The sequence below is a fragment of the Vespula vulgaris genome, chromosome 1 (genome assembly GCF_905475345.1).
Source record: "Vespula vulgaris chromosome 1, iyVesVulg1.1, whole genome shotgun sequence".
NCBI classification, from domain to species: Eukaryota; Metazoa; Arthropoda; class Insecta; order Hymenoptera; family Vespidae; genus Vespula; species Vespula vulgaris.
The window spans coordinates 9,476,091-9,488,536 of record NC_066586.1 but is presented as its reverse complement, the minus strand read 5'-3'; the positions used below and the strand labels follow the sequence as shown (position 1 = coordinate 9,488,536).

The 12,446-nt window shown below is 38.8% G+C and overlaps 1 long non-coding RNA gene across 1 annotated transcript in view; it reads left to right on the top strand.

Annotated features, from left to right (window-relative positions):
• LOC127068726 (uncharacterized) overlaps positions 1 to 12,446 on the top strand; it is a 71,161-nt gene that overhangs the window by 11,748 nt on the left and 46,967 nt on the right. Inside the window, exons 3-7 of the long non-coding RNA XR_007783152.1 lie at positions 320 to 869; positions 1,420 to 1,529; positions 3,839 to 5,598; positions 8,459 to 10,328; positions 10,989 to 11,208. This is a non-coding gene — a long non-coding RNA (uncharacterized LOC127068726). The remainder of the gene's footprint in view (positions 1 to 319; positions 870 to 1,419; positions 1,530 to 3,838; positions 5,599 to 8,458; positions 10,329 to 10,988; positions 11,209 to 12,446) is intronic.

The following is a 12,446-nucleotide window of genomic DNA, read 5'->3' as shown; positions in this document are numbered from 1 at the left end:
TAGAATTAAATGTACATTAAGAAACAAGCAATTAGAAGAGTCTCCTGCCTCCCGTTCGATATATATCGAACTCCGGAAGGCGGAAAGGAATACGATAAGGTCCACGTTAATAGAATTAAATGTACATTAAGAAACAAGCAATTAGAAGAGTGTCCTGCCTCCCGTTCGAGATATATCGAACTCCAGAAGGCGGAAAGGAATACTATAAGGTCCACGTTAATAGAATTAAATGTACATCAAGAAACAATCAATTAGAAGAGTGTCCTGCCTCCCGTTCGAGATATATCGAACTCTAGAAAGCGGAAAGGAATACTATAAGGTCCACGTTAATAGAATTAAATGTACATCAAGAAACAAGCAATTAGAAGAGTGTCCTGCCTCCCATTCGAGATATATCGAACTCTAGAAGGCGGAAAGGAATACTATAAGGTCCACGTTAATAGAATTAAATGTACATTCAGAAAAAAGCAATTAGAAGAGTGTCCTGCCTCCCGTTGGAGATATATCGAACTCCAGAAGGCGGAGAGGAATACTATAAAGTCCACGTTAATAGAATTAAATGTACATTAAGAAACAAGCAATTAGAAGAGTGTCCTGCCTCCCGTTCGAGATATATCGAACTCCAGAAGGCGGAAGGGAATACTATAAGGTCGACGTTATTAGAATTAAATGTACATTAAGAAACAAGCAATTAGAAGAGTGTCCTGCCTCCCGTTCGATATATATCGAACTCCGGAAGGCGGAAAGGAATACGATAAGGTCCACGTTAATAGAATTAAATGTACATTAAGAAACAAGCAATTAGAAGAGTGTCCTGCCTCCCGTTCGAGATATATCGAACTCCAGAAGGCGGAAAGGAATACTATAAGGTCCACGTTAATAGAATTAAATGTACATCAAGAAACAAGCAATTAGAAGAGTGTCCTGCCTCCCATTCGAGATATATCGAACTCTAGAAGGCGGAAAGGAATACTATAAGGTCCACGTTAATAGAATTAAATGTACATTAAGAAACAAGCAATTAGAAGAGTGTCCTGCCTCCCGTTCGAGATATATCGAACTCCAGAAGGCGGAAAGTTATACTATAAGGTCCACGTTAATAGAATTAAATGTACATTAAGAAACAAGCAATTAGAAGAGTGTCCTGCCTCCCGTTCGAGATATATCGAACTCCAGAAGGCGTAAAGGAATATTATAAGGTCCACGTTAATAGAATTAAATGTACATTAAGAAACAAGCAATTAGAAGAGTGTCCTGCCTCCCGTTCGAGATATATCGAACTCCAGAAGGCGGAAAGGAATACTATAATGTCCACGTTAATAGAATTAAATGTACATTAAGGAACAAGCAATTAGAAGAGTGTCCTGCCTCCCGTTCGAGATATATCGAACTCCAGATGGCGGAAAGGAATACTATAAGGTCCACGTTAATAGAATTAAATGTACATTAAGAAACAAGCAATTAGAAGAGTGTCCTGCCTCCCGTTCGATATATATCGAACTCCGGAAGGCGGAAAGGAATACGATAAGGTCCACGTTAATAGAATTGAATGTACATTAAGAAACAAGCAATTAGAAGAGTGTCCTACCTCCCGTTCGAGATATATCCAACTCTAGAAAGCGGAAAGGAATACTATAAGGTCCGCGTTAATAGAATTAAATGTACATTAAGAAACAAGCAATTGAAGAGTGTCCTGCCTTCCGTTCGAGATATATCGAACTCCAGAAGGCGGAAAGGAATACTATACGGTCCACTGTAATAGAATTAAATGTACATTAAGAAACAAGCAATTAGGAGAGTGTCCTGCCTTCCGTTCGAGATATATCGAACTCTAGAAGGCGGAAAGGAATACTATAAGGTCCACGTTAATAGAATTAAATGTACATTAAGAAATGAGCAATTAGAGGAGTGTCCTGCCTCCTGTTCGAGATATATCCAACTCTAGAAAGCGGAAAGGAATACTATAAGGTCCGCGTTAATAGAATTAAATGTACATCAAGAAACAAGCAATTAGAAGAGTGTCCTGCCTCCCATTCGAGATATATCGAACTCTAGAAGGCGGAAAGGAATACTATAAGGTCCACGTTAATAGAATTAAATGTACATTAAAAAACAAGCAATTAGAAGAGTGTCCTGCCTCCCGTTCGATATATATCGAACTCCGGAAGGCGGAAAGGAATACGGTAGGGTCCACGTTAATAGAATTAAATGTACATTAAGAAACAAGCAATTAGAAGAGTGTCCTGCCTCCCGTTCGAGATATATCGAACTCTAGAAAGCGGAAAGGAATACTATAAGGTCCACGTTAATAGAATTAAATGTACATTAAGAAACAAGCAATTAGAAGAGTGTCCTGCCTCCCGTTCGAGATTTATCGAACTCTAGAAAGAGGAAAGGAATACTATAAGGTCCACGTTAATAGAATTAAATGTACATTAAGAAACAAGCAATTAGAAGAGTGTCCTGCCTCCCGTTCGAGATATATCGAACTCCAGAAGGCGGAAAGGAATACGATAAGGTCCACGTTAATAGAATTAAATGTACATTAAGAAACAAGCAATTAGAAGAGTGTCCTGCCTCCCGTTCGAGATATATCGAACTCCAGAAGGCGGAAAGGAATACGATAAGGTCCACGTTAATAGAATTAAATGTACATTAAGAAACAAGCAATTAGAAGAGTGTCCTGCCTCCCGTTCGAGATATATCGAACTCTAGAAAGCGGAAAGGAATACTATAAGGTCCACGTTAATAGAATTAAATGTACATTAAGAAACAAGCAATTAGAAGAGTGTCCTGCCTCCCGTTCGAGATATATCGAACTCCAGAAGGCGGAAAGGAATACGATAAGGTCCACGTTAATAGAATTAAATGTACATTAAGAAACAAGCAATTAGAAGAGTGTCCTGCCTCCCGTTCGAGATATATCGAACTCTAGAAAGCGGAAAGGAATACTATAAGGTCCACGTTAATAGAATTAAATGTACATCAAGAAACAAGAAATTAGAAGAGTGTCCTGCCTCCCATTCGAGATATATCGAACTCGAGAAGGCGGAAAGGAATACTATAAGGTCCACGTTAATAGAATTAAATGTACATTAAGAAACAAGCAATTAGAAGAGTGTCCTGCCTCCCGTTCGAGATATATCGAACTCTAGAAAGCGGAAAGGAATACTATAAGGTCCACGTTAATAGAATTAAATGTACATTAAGAAACAAGCAATTAGAAGAGTGTCCTGCCTCCCGTTCGAGATATATCGAACTCTAGAAGGCGGAAAGGAATATTATAAGGTCCACGTTAATAGAATTAAATGTACATTAAGAAACAAGCAATTAGAAGAGTGTCCTGCCTCCCGTTCGAGATATATCGAACTCCAGAAGGCGGAAAGGAATACGATAAGGTCCACGTTAATAGAATTAAATGTACATTAAGAAACAAGCAATTAGAAGAGTGTCCTGCCTCCCGTTCGAGATATATCGAACTCCAGAAGGCGGAAGGGAATACTATAAGGTCGACGTTAATAGAATTAAATGTACATTAAGAAACAAGCAATTAGAAGAGTGTCCTGCCTCCCGTTCGAGATATATCGAACTCCAGAAGGCGGAAAGGAATACGTTAAGGTCCACGTTAATAGAATTAAATGTACATTAAGAAACAACCAATTAGAAGAGTGTCCTGCCTCCCGTTCGAGATATATCGAACTCTACAAAGCGGAAAGGAATACTATCAGGTCCACGTTAATAGAATTAAATGTACATTAAGAAACAAGCAATTAGAAGAGTGTCCTGCCTCCCGTTCGAGATATATCGAACTCTAGAAAGCGGAAAGGTATACGATAAGGTCCACGTTAATAGAATTAAATGTACATTAAGAAACAAGCAATTAGAAGAGTGTCCTGCCTCCCGTTCGAGATATATCGAACTCCAGAAGGCGGAAAGGAATACTATAAGGTCCACGTTAATAGAATTAAATGTACATTAAGAAACAAGCAATTAGAAGAGTGTCCTGCCTCCCGTTCGAGATATATCGAACTCCAGAAGGCGGAAAGGAATACTATACGTTCCACGTTAATAGAATTAAATGTACATTAAGAAACAAGCAATTAGAAGAGTGTCCTGCCTCCCGTTCGAGATATATCGAACTCTAGAAGGCGGAAAGGAATACTATAAGGTCCACGTTAATAGAATTAAATGTACATTAAGAAACAAGCAATTAGAAGAGTGTCCTGCCTCCCGTTCGAGATATATCGAACTCCAGAAGGCGGAAAGGAATACTATACGGTCCACGTTAATAGAATTAAATGTACATTAAGAAACAAGCAATTAGAAGAGTGTCCTGCCTCCCGTTCGATATATATCGAACTCCGGAAGGCGGAAAGGAATACGATAAGGTCCACGTTAATAGAATTAAATGTACATTAAGAAACAAGCAATTAGAAGAGTGTCCTGCCTCCCGTTCGAGATATATCGAACTCCAGAAGGCGGAAAGGAATACTATAAGGTCCACGTTAATAGAATTAAATGTACATCAAGAAACAAGCAATTAGAAGAGTGTCCTGCCTCCCATTCGAGATATATCGAACTCTAGAAGGCAGAAACGAATACTATAAGGTCCACGTTAATAGAATTAAATGTACATTAAGAAACAAGCAATTAGAAGAGTGTCCTGCCTCCTGTTCGAGATATATCGAACTCCAGAAGGCGGAAAGGAATACTATAAGGTCCACGTTAATAGAATTAAATGTACATTAAGAAACAAGCAATTAGAAGAGTGTCCTGCCTCCCGTTCGAGATATATCGAACTCCAGAAGGCGGAAAGGAATACTATAAGGTCCACGTTAATAGAATTAAATGTACATTAAGAAACAAGCAATTAGAAGAGTGTCCTCCCTCCCGTTCGAGATATATCGAACTCCAGAAGGCGGAAGGGAATACTATAAGGTCGACGTTAATAGAATTAAATGTAAATTAAGAAACAAGCAATTAGAAGAGTGTCCTGCCTCCCGTTCGATATATATCGAACTCCGGAAGGCGGAAAGGAATACGATAAGGTCCACGTTAATAGAATTAAATGTACATTAAGAAACAAGCAATTAGAAGAGTGTCCTGCCTCCCGTTCGAGATATATCGAACTCCAGAAGGCGGAAAGGAATACTATAAGGTCCACGTTAATAGAATTAAATGTACATTAAGAAACAAGCAATTAGAAGAGTGTCCTGCCTCCCGTTCGATATATATCGAACTCCGGAAGGCGGAAAGGAATACGATAAGGTCCACGTTAATAGAATTAAATGTACATTAAGAAACAAGCAATTAGGAGAGTGTCCTGCCTTCCGTTCGAGATATATCGAACTCTAGAAGGCGGAAAGGAACACGATAAGGTCCACGTTAATAGAATTAAATGTACATTAAGAAACAAGCAATTAGAAGAGTGTCCTGCCTCCCGTTCGAGATATATCGAACTCCAGAAGGCGGAAAGGAATACTATAAGGTCCACGTTAATAGAATTAAATGTACATCAAGAAACAATCAATTAGAAGAGTGTCCTGCCTCCCGTTCGAGATATATCGAACTCCAGAAGGCGGAAAGGAATACTATAAGGTCGACGTTAATAGAATTAAATGTACATTAAGAAACAAGCAATTAGAAGAGTGTCCTGCCTCCCGTTCGAGATATATCGTACTCCAGAAGGCGGAAAGGAATACGATAAGGTCCACGTTAATAGAATTAAATGTACATTAAGAAACAAGCAATTAAAAGAGTGTCCTGCCTCCCGTTCGAGATATATCGGACTCCAGAAGGCGGAAAGGAATACTATAAGGTCCACGTTAATAGAATTAAATGTACATTAAGAAACAAGCAATTAGAAGAGTGTCCTGCCTCCCGTTCGAGATATATCGAACTCTAGAAAGCGGAATGGAATACGATAAGGTCCACGTTAATAGAATTAAATGTACATTAAGAAACAAGCAATTAGAAGAGTGTCCTGCCTCCCGTTCGAGATATATCGAACTCCAGAAGGCGGAAAGGAATACTATAAGGTCCACGTTAATAGAATTAAATGTACATCAAGAAACAAGCAATTAGAAGAGTGTCCTGCCTCCCATTCGAGATATATCGAACTCTAGAAGTCGGAAAGGAATACTATAAGGTCCACTTTAATAGAATTAAATGTACATTAAGAAACAAGCAATTAGAAGAGTGTCCTGCCTCCCGTTCGAGATATATCGAACTCTAGAAAGCGGAAAGGAATACGATAAGGTCGACGTTAATAGAATTAAATGTACATTAAGAAACAAGCAATTAGAAGAGTGTCCTGCCTTCCGTTCGAGATATATCGAACTCTAGAAAGCGGAATGGAATACGATAAGGTCCACGTTAATAGAATTAAATGTACATTAAGAAACAAGCAATTAGAAGAGTGTCCTGCCTCCCGTTCGAGATATATCGAACTCCAGAAGGCGGAAAGGAATACTATAAGGTCCACGTTAATAGAATTAAATGTACATCAAGAAACAAGCAATTAGAAGAGTGTCCTGCCTCCCATTCGAGATATATCGAACTCTAGAAGGCGGAAAGGAACACGATAAGGTCCACGTTAATAGAATTAAATGTACATTAAGAAACAAGCAATTAGAAGAGTGTCCTGCCTCCCGTTCGAGATATATCGAACTCCAGAAGGCGGAAAGGAATACTATAAGGTCCACGTTAATAGAATTAAATGTACATCAAGAAACAATCAATTAGAAGAGTGTCCTGCCTCCCGTTCGAGATATATCGAACTCCAGAAGGCGGAAAGGAATACTATAAGGTCGACGTTAATAGAATTAAATGTACATTAAGAAACAAGCAATTAGAAGAGTGTCCTGCCTCCCGTTCGAGATATATCGAACTCTAGAAAGCGGAAAGGAATACTATAAGGTCCACGTTAATAGAATTAAATGTACATTAAGAAACAAGCAATTAGAAGAGTGTCCTGCCTCCCGTTCGAGATATATCGAACTCCAGAAGGCGGAAAGGAATACTATACGTTCCACGTTAATAGAATTAAATGTACATTAAGAAACAAGCAATTAGAAGAGTGTCCTGCCTCCCGTTCGAGATATATCGAACTCTAGAAGGCGGAAAGGAATACTATAAGGTCCACGTTAATAGAATTAAATGTACATTAAGAAACAAGCAATTAGAAGAGTGTCCTGCCTCCCGTTCGAGATATATCGAACTCCAGAAGGCGGAAAGGAATACTATACGGTCCACGTTAATAGAATTAAATGTACATTAAGAAACAAGCAATTAGAAGAGTGTCCTGCCTCCCGTTCGATATATATCGAACTCCGGAAGGCGGAAAGGAATACGATAAGGTCCACGTTAATAGAATTAAATGTACATTAAGAAACAAGCAATTAGAAGAGTGTCCTGCCTCCCGTTCGAGATATATCGAACTCCAGAAGGCGGAAAGGAATACTATAAGGTCCACGTTAATAGAATTAAATGTACATTAAGAAACAAGCAATTAGAAGAGTGTCCTGCCTCCTGTTCGAGATATATCGAACTCCAGAAGGCGGAAAGGAATACTATAAGGTCCACGTTAATAGAATTAAATGTACATTAAGAAACAAGCAATTAGAAGAGTGTCCTGCCTCCCGTTCGAGATATATCGAACTCCAGAAGGCGGAAGGGAATACTATAAGGTCGACGTTAATAGAATTAAATGTACATTAAGAAACAAGCAATTAGAAGAGTGTCCTGCCTCCCGTTCGAGATATATCGAACTCTAGAAAGCGGAAAGGAATACTATAAGGTCCACGTTAATAGAATTAAATGTACATTAAGAAACAAGCAATTAGAAGAGTGTCCTGCCTCCCGTTCGAGATATATCGAACTCCAGAAGGCGGAAAGGAATACGATAAGGTCCACGTTAATAGAATTAAATGTACATTAAGAAACAAGCAATTAGAAGAGTGTCCTGCCTCCCGTTCGAGATATATCGAACTCTAGAAAGCGGAAAGGAATACTATAAGGTCCACGTTAATAGAATTAAATGTACATCAAGAAACAAGAAATTAGAAGAGTGTCCTGCCTCCCATTCGAGATATATCGAACTCGAGAAGGCGGAAAGGAATACTATAAGGTCCACGTTAATAGAATTAAATGTACATTAAGAAACAAGCAATTAGAAGAGTGTCCTGCCTCCCGTTCGAGATATATCGAACTCTAGAAAGCGGAAAGGAATACTATAAGGTCCACGTTAATAGAATTAAATGTACATTAAGAAACAAGCAATTAGAAGAGTGTCCTGCCTCCCGTTCGAGATATATCGAACTCTAGAAGGCGGAAAGGAATATTATAAGGTCCACGTTAATAGAATTAAATGTACATTAAGAAACAAGCAATTAGAAGAGTGTCCTGCCTCCCGTTCGAGATATATCGAACTCCAGAAGGCGGAAAGGAATACGATAAGGTCCACGTTAATAGAATTAAATGTACATTAAGAAACAAGCAATTAGAAGAGTGTCCTGCCTCCCGTTCGAGATATATCGAACTCCAGAAGGCGGAAGGGAATACTATAAGGTCGACGTTAATAGAATTAAATGTACATTAAGAAACAAGCAATTAGAAGAGTGTCCTGCCTCCCGTTCGAGATATATCGAACTCCAGAAGGCGGAAAGGAATACGTTAAGGTCCACGTTAATAGAATTAAATGTACATTAAGAAACAACCAATTAGAAGAGTGTCCTGCCTCCCGTTCGAGATATATCGAACTCTACAAAGCGGAAAGGAATACTATCAGGTCCACGTTAATAGAATTAAATGTACATTAAGAAACAAGCAATTAGAAGAGTGTCCTGCCTCCCGTTCGAGATATATCGAACTCTAGAAAGCGGAAAGGAATACGATAAGGTCCACGTTAATAGAATTAAATGTACATTAAGAAACAAGCAATTAGAAGAGTGTCCTGCCTCCCGTTCGAGATATATCGAACTCCAGAAGGCGGAAAGGAATACTATAAGGTCCACGTTAATAGAATTAAATGTACATTAAGAAACAAGCAATTAGAAGAGTGTCCTGCCTCCCGTTCGAGATATATCGAACTCCAGAAGGCGGAAAGGAATACTATACGTTCCACGTTAATAGAATTAAATGTACATTAAGAAACAAGCAATTAGAAGAGTGTCCTGCCTCCCGTTCGAGATATATCGAACTCTAGAAGGCGGAAAGGAATACTATAAGGTCCACGTTAATAGAATTAAATGTACATTAAGAAACAAGCAATTAGAAGAGTGTCCTGCCTCCCGTTCGAGATATATCGAACTCCAGAAGGCGGAAAGGAATACTATACGGTCCACGTTAATAGAATTAAATGTACATTAAGAAACAAGCAATTAGAAGAGTGTCCTGCCTCCCGTTCGATATATATCGAACTCCGGAAGGCGGAAAGGAATACGATAAGGTCCACGTTAATAGAATTAAATGTACATTAAGAAACAAGCAATTAGAAGAGTGTCCTGCCTCCCGTTCGAGATATATCGAACTCCAGAAGGCGGAAAGGAATACTATAAGGTCCACGTTAATAGAATTAAATGTACATCAAGAAACAAGCAATTAGAAGAGTGTCCTGCCTCCCATTCGAGATATATCGAACTCTAGAAGGCAGAAACGAATACTATAAGGTCCACGTTAATAGAATTAAATGTACATTAAGAAACAAGCAATTAGAAGAGTGTCCTGCCTCCTGTTCGAGATATATCGAACTCCAGAAGGCGGAAAGGAATACTATAAGGTCCACGTTAATAGAATTAAATGTACATTAAGAAACAAGCAATTAGAAGAGTGTCCTGCCTCCCGTTCGAGATATATCGAACTCCAGAAGGCGGAAAGGAATACTATAAGGTCCACGTTAATAGAATTAAATGTACATTAAGAAACAAGCAATTAGAAGAGTGTCCTCCCTCCCGTTCGAGATATATCGAACTCCAGAAGGCGGAAGGGAATACTATAAGGTCGACGTTAATAGAATTAAATGTAAATTAAGAAACAAGCAATTAGAAGAGTGTCCTGCCTCCCGTTCGATATATATCGAACTCCGGAAGGCGGAAAGGAATACGATAAGGTCCACGTTAATAGAATTAAATGTACATTAAGAAACAAGCAATTAGAAGAGTGTCCTGCCTCCCGTTCGAGATATATCGAACTCCAGAAGGCGGAAAGGAATACTATAAGGTCCACGTTAATAGAATTAAATGTACATTAAGAAACAAGCAATTAGAAGAGTGTCCTGCCTCCCGTTCGATATATATCGAACTCCGGAAGGCGGAAAGGAATACGATAAGGTCCACGTTAATAGAATTAAATGTACATTAAGAAACAAGCAATTAGGAGAGTGTCCTGCCTTCCGTTCGAGATATATCGAACTCTAGAAGGCGGAAAGGAACACGATAAGGTCCACGTTAATAGAATTAAATGTACATTAAGAAACAAGCAATTAGAAGAGTGTCCTGCCTCCCGTTCGAGATATATCGAACTCCAGAAGGCGGAAAGGAATACTATAAGGTCCACGTTAATAGAATTAAATGTACATCAAGAAACAATCAATTAGAAGAGTGTCCTGCCTCCCGTTCGAGATATATCGAACTCCAGAAGGCGGAAAGGAATACTATAAGGTCGACGTTAATAGAATTAAATGTACATTAAGAAACAAGCAATTAGAAGAGTGTCCTGCCTCCCGTTCGAGATATATCGTACTCCAGAAGGCGGAAAGGAATACGATAAGGTCCACGTTAATAGAATTAAATGTACATTAAGAAACAAGCAATTAAAAGAGTGTCCTGCCTCCCGTTCGAGATATATCGGACTCCAGAAGGCGGAAAGGAATACTATAAGGTCCACGTTAATAGAATTAAATGTACATTAAGAAACAAGCAATTAGAAGAGTGTCCTGCCTCCCGTTCGAGATATATCGAACTCTAGAAAGCGGAATGGAATACGATAAGGTCCACGTTAATAGAATTAAATGTACATTAAGAAACAAGCAATTAGAAGAGTGTCCTGCCTCCCGTTCGAGATATATCGAACTCCAGAAGGCGGAAAGGAATACTATAAGGTCCACGTTAATAGAATTAAATGTACATCAAGAAACAAGCAATTAGAAGAGTGTCCTGCCTCCCATTCGAGATATATCGAACTCTAGAAGGCGGAAAGGAATACTATAAGGTCCACTTTAATAGAATTAAATGTACATTAAGAAACAAGCAATTAGAAGAGTGTCCTGCCTCCCGTTCGAGATATATCGAACTCTAGAAAGCGGAAAGGAATACGATAAGGTCGACGTTAATAGAATTAAATGTACATTAAGAAACAAGCAATTAGAAGAGTGTCCTGCCTTCCGTTCGAGATATATCGAACTCTAGAAAGCGGAATGGAATACGATAAGGTCCACGTTAATAGAATTAAATGTACATTAAGAAACAAGCAATTAGAAGAGTGTCCTGCCTCCCGTTCGAGATATATCGAACTCCAGAAGGCGGAAAGGAATACTATAAGGTCCACGTTAATAGAATTAAATGTACATCAAGAAACAAGCAATTAGAAGAGTGTCCTGCCTCCCATTCGAGATATATCGAACTCTAGAAGGCGGAAAGGAACACGATAAGGTCCACGTTAATAGAATTAAATGTACATTAAGAAACAAGCAATTAGAAGAGTGTCCTGCCTCCCGTTCGAGATATATCGAACTCCAGAAGGCGGAAAGGAATACTATAAGGTCCACGTTAATAGAATTAAATGTACATCAAGAAACAATCAATTAGAAGAGTGTCCTGCCTTCCGTTCGAGATATATCGAACTCTAGAAGGCGGAAAGGAACACGATAAGGTCCACGTTAATAGAATTAAATGTACATTAAGAAACAAGCAATTAGAAGAGTGTCCTGCTTCCCGTTCGAGATATATCGAACTCTAGAAAGCGGAAAGGAATACTATAAGGTCCACGTTAATAGAATTAAATGTACATTAAGAAACAAGCAATTAGAAGAGTGTCCTGCTTCCCGTTCGAGATATATCGTACTCTCGAAGGCGGAAAGGAATACTATAAGGTCCACGTTAATAGAATTAAATGTACATTAAGAAACAAGCAATTAGAAGAGTGTCCTGCCTTCCGTTCGATATATATCGAACTCTAGAAGGTGGAAAGGAACACGATAAGGTCCACGTTAATAGAATTAAATGTACATCAAGAAACAAGCAATTAGAAGAGTGTCCTGCCTCCCATTCGAGATATATCGAACTCTAGAAAGCGGAAAGGAATACTATAAGGTCCACGTTAATAGAATTAAATGTACATTAAGAAACAAGCAATTAGAAGAGTGTCCTGCCTCCCGTTCGAGATATATCGAACTCTAGAAAGCGGAAAGGAATACGATAAGGTCCACGTTAATAGAATTAAATGTACAT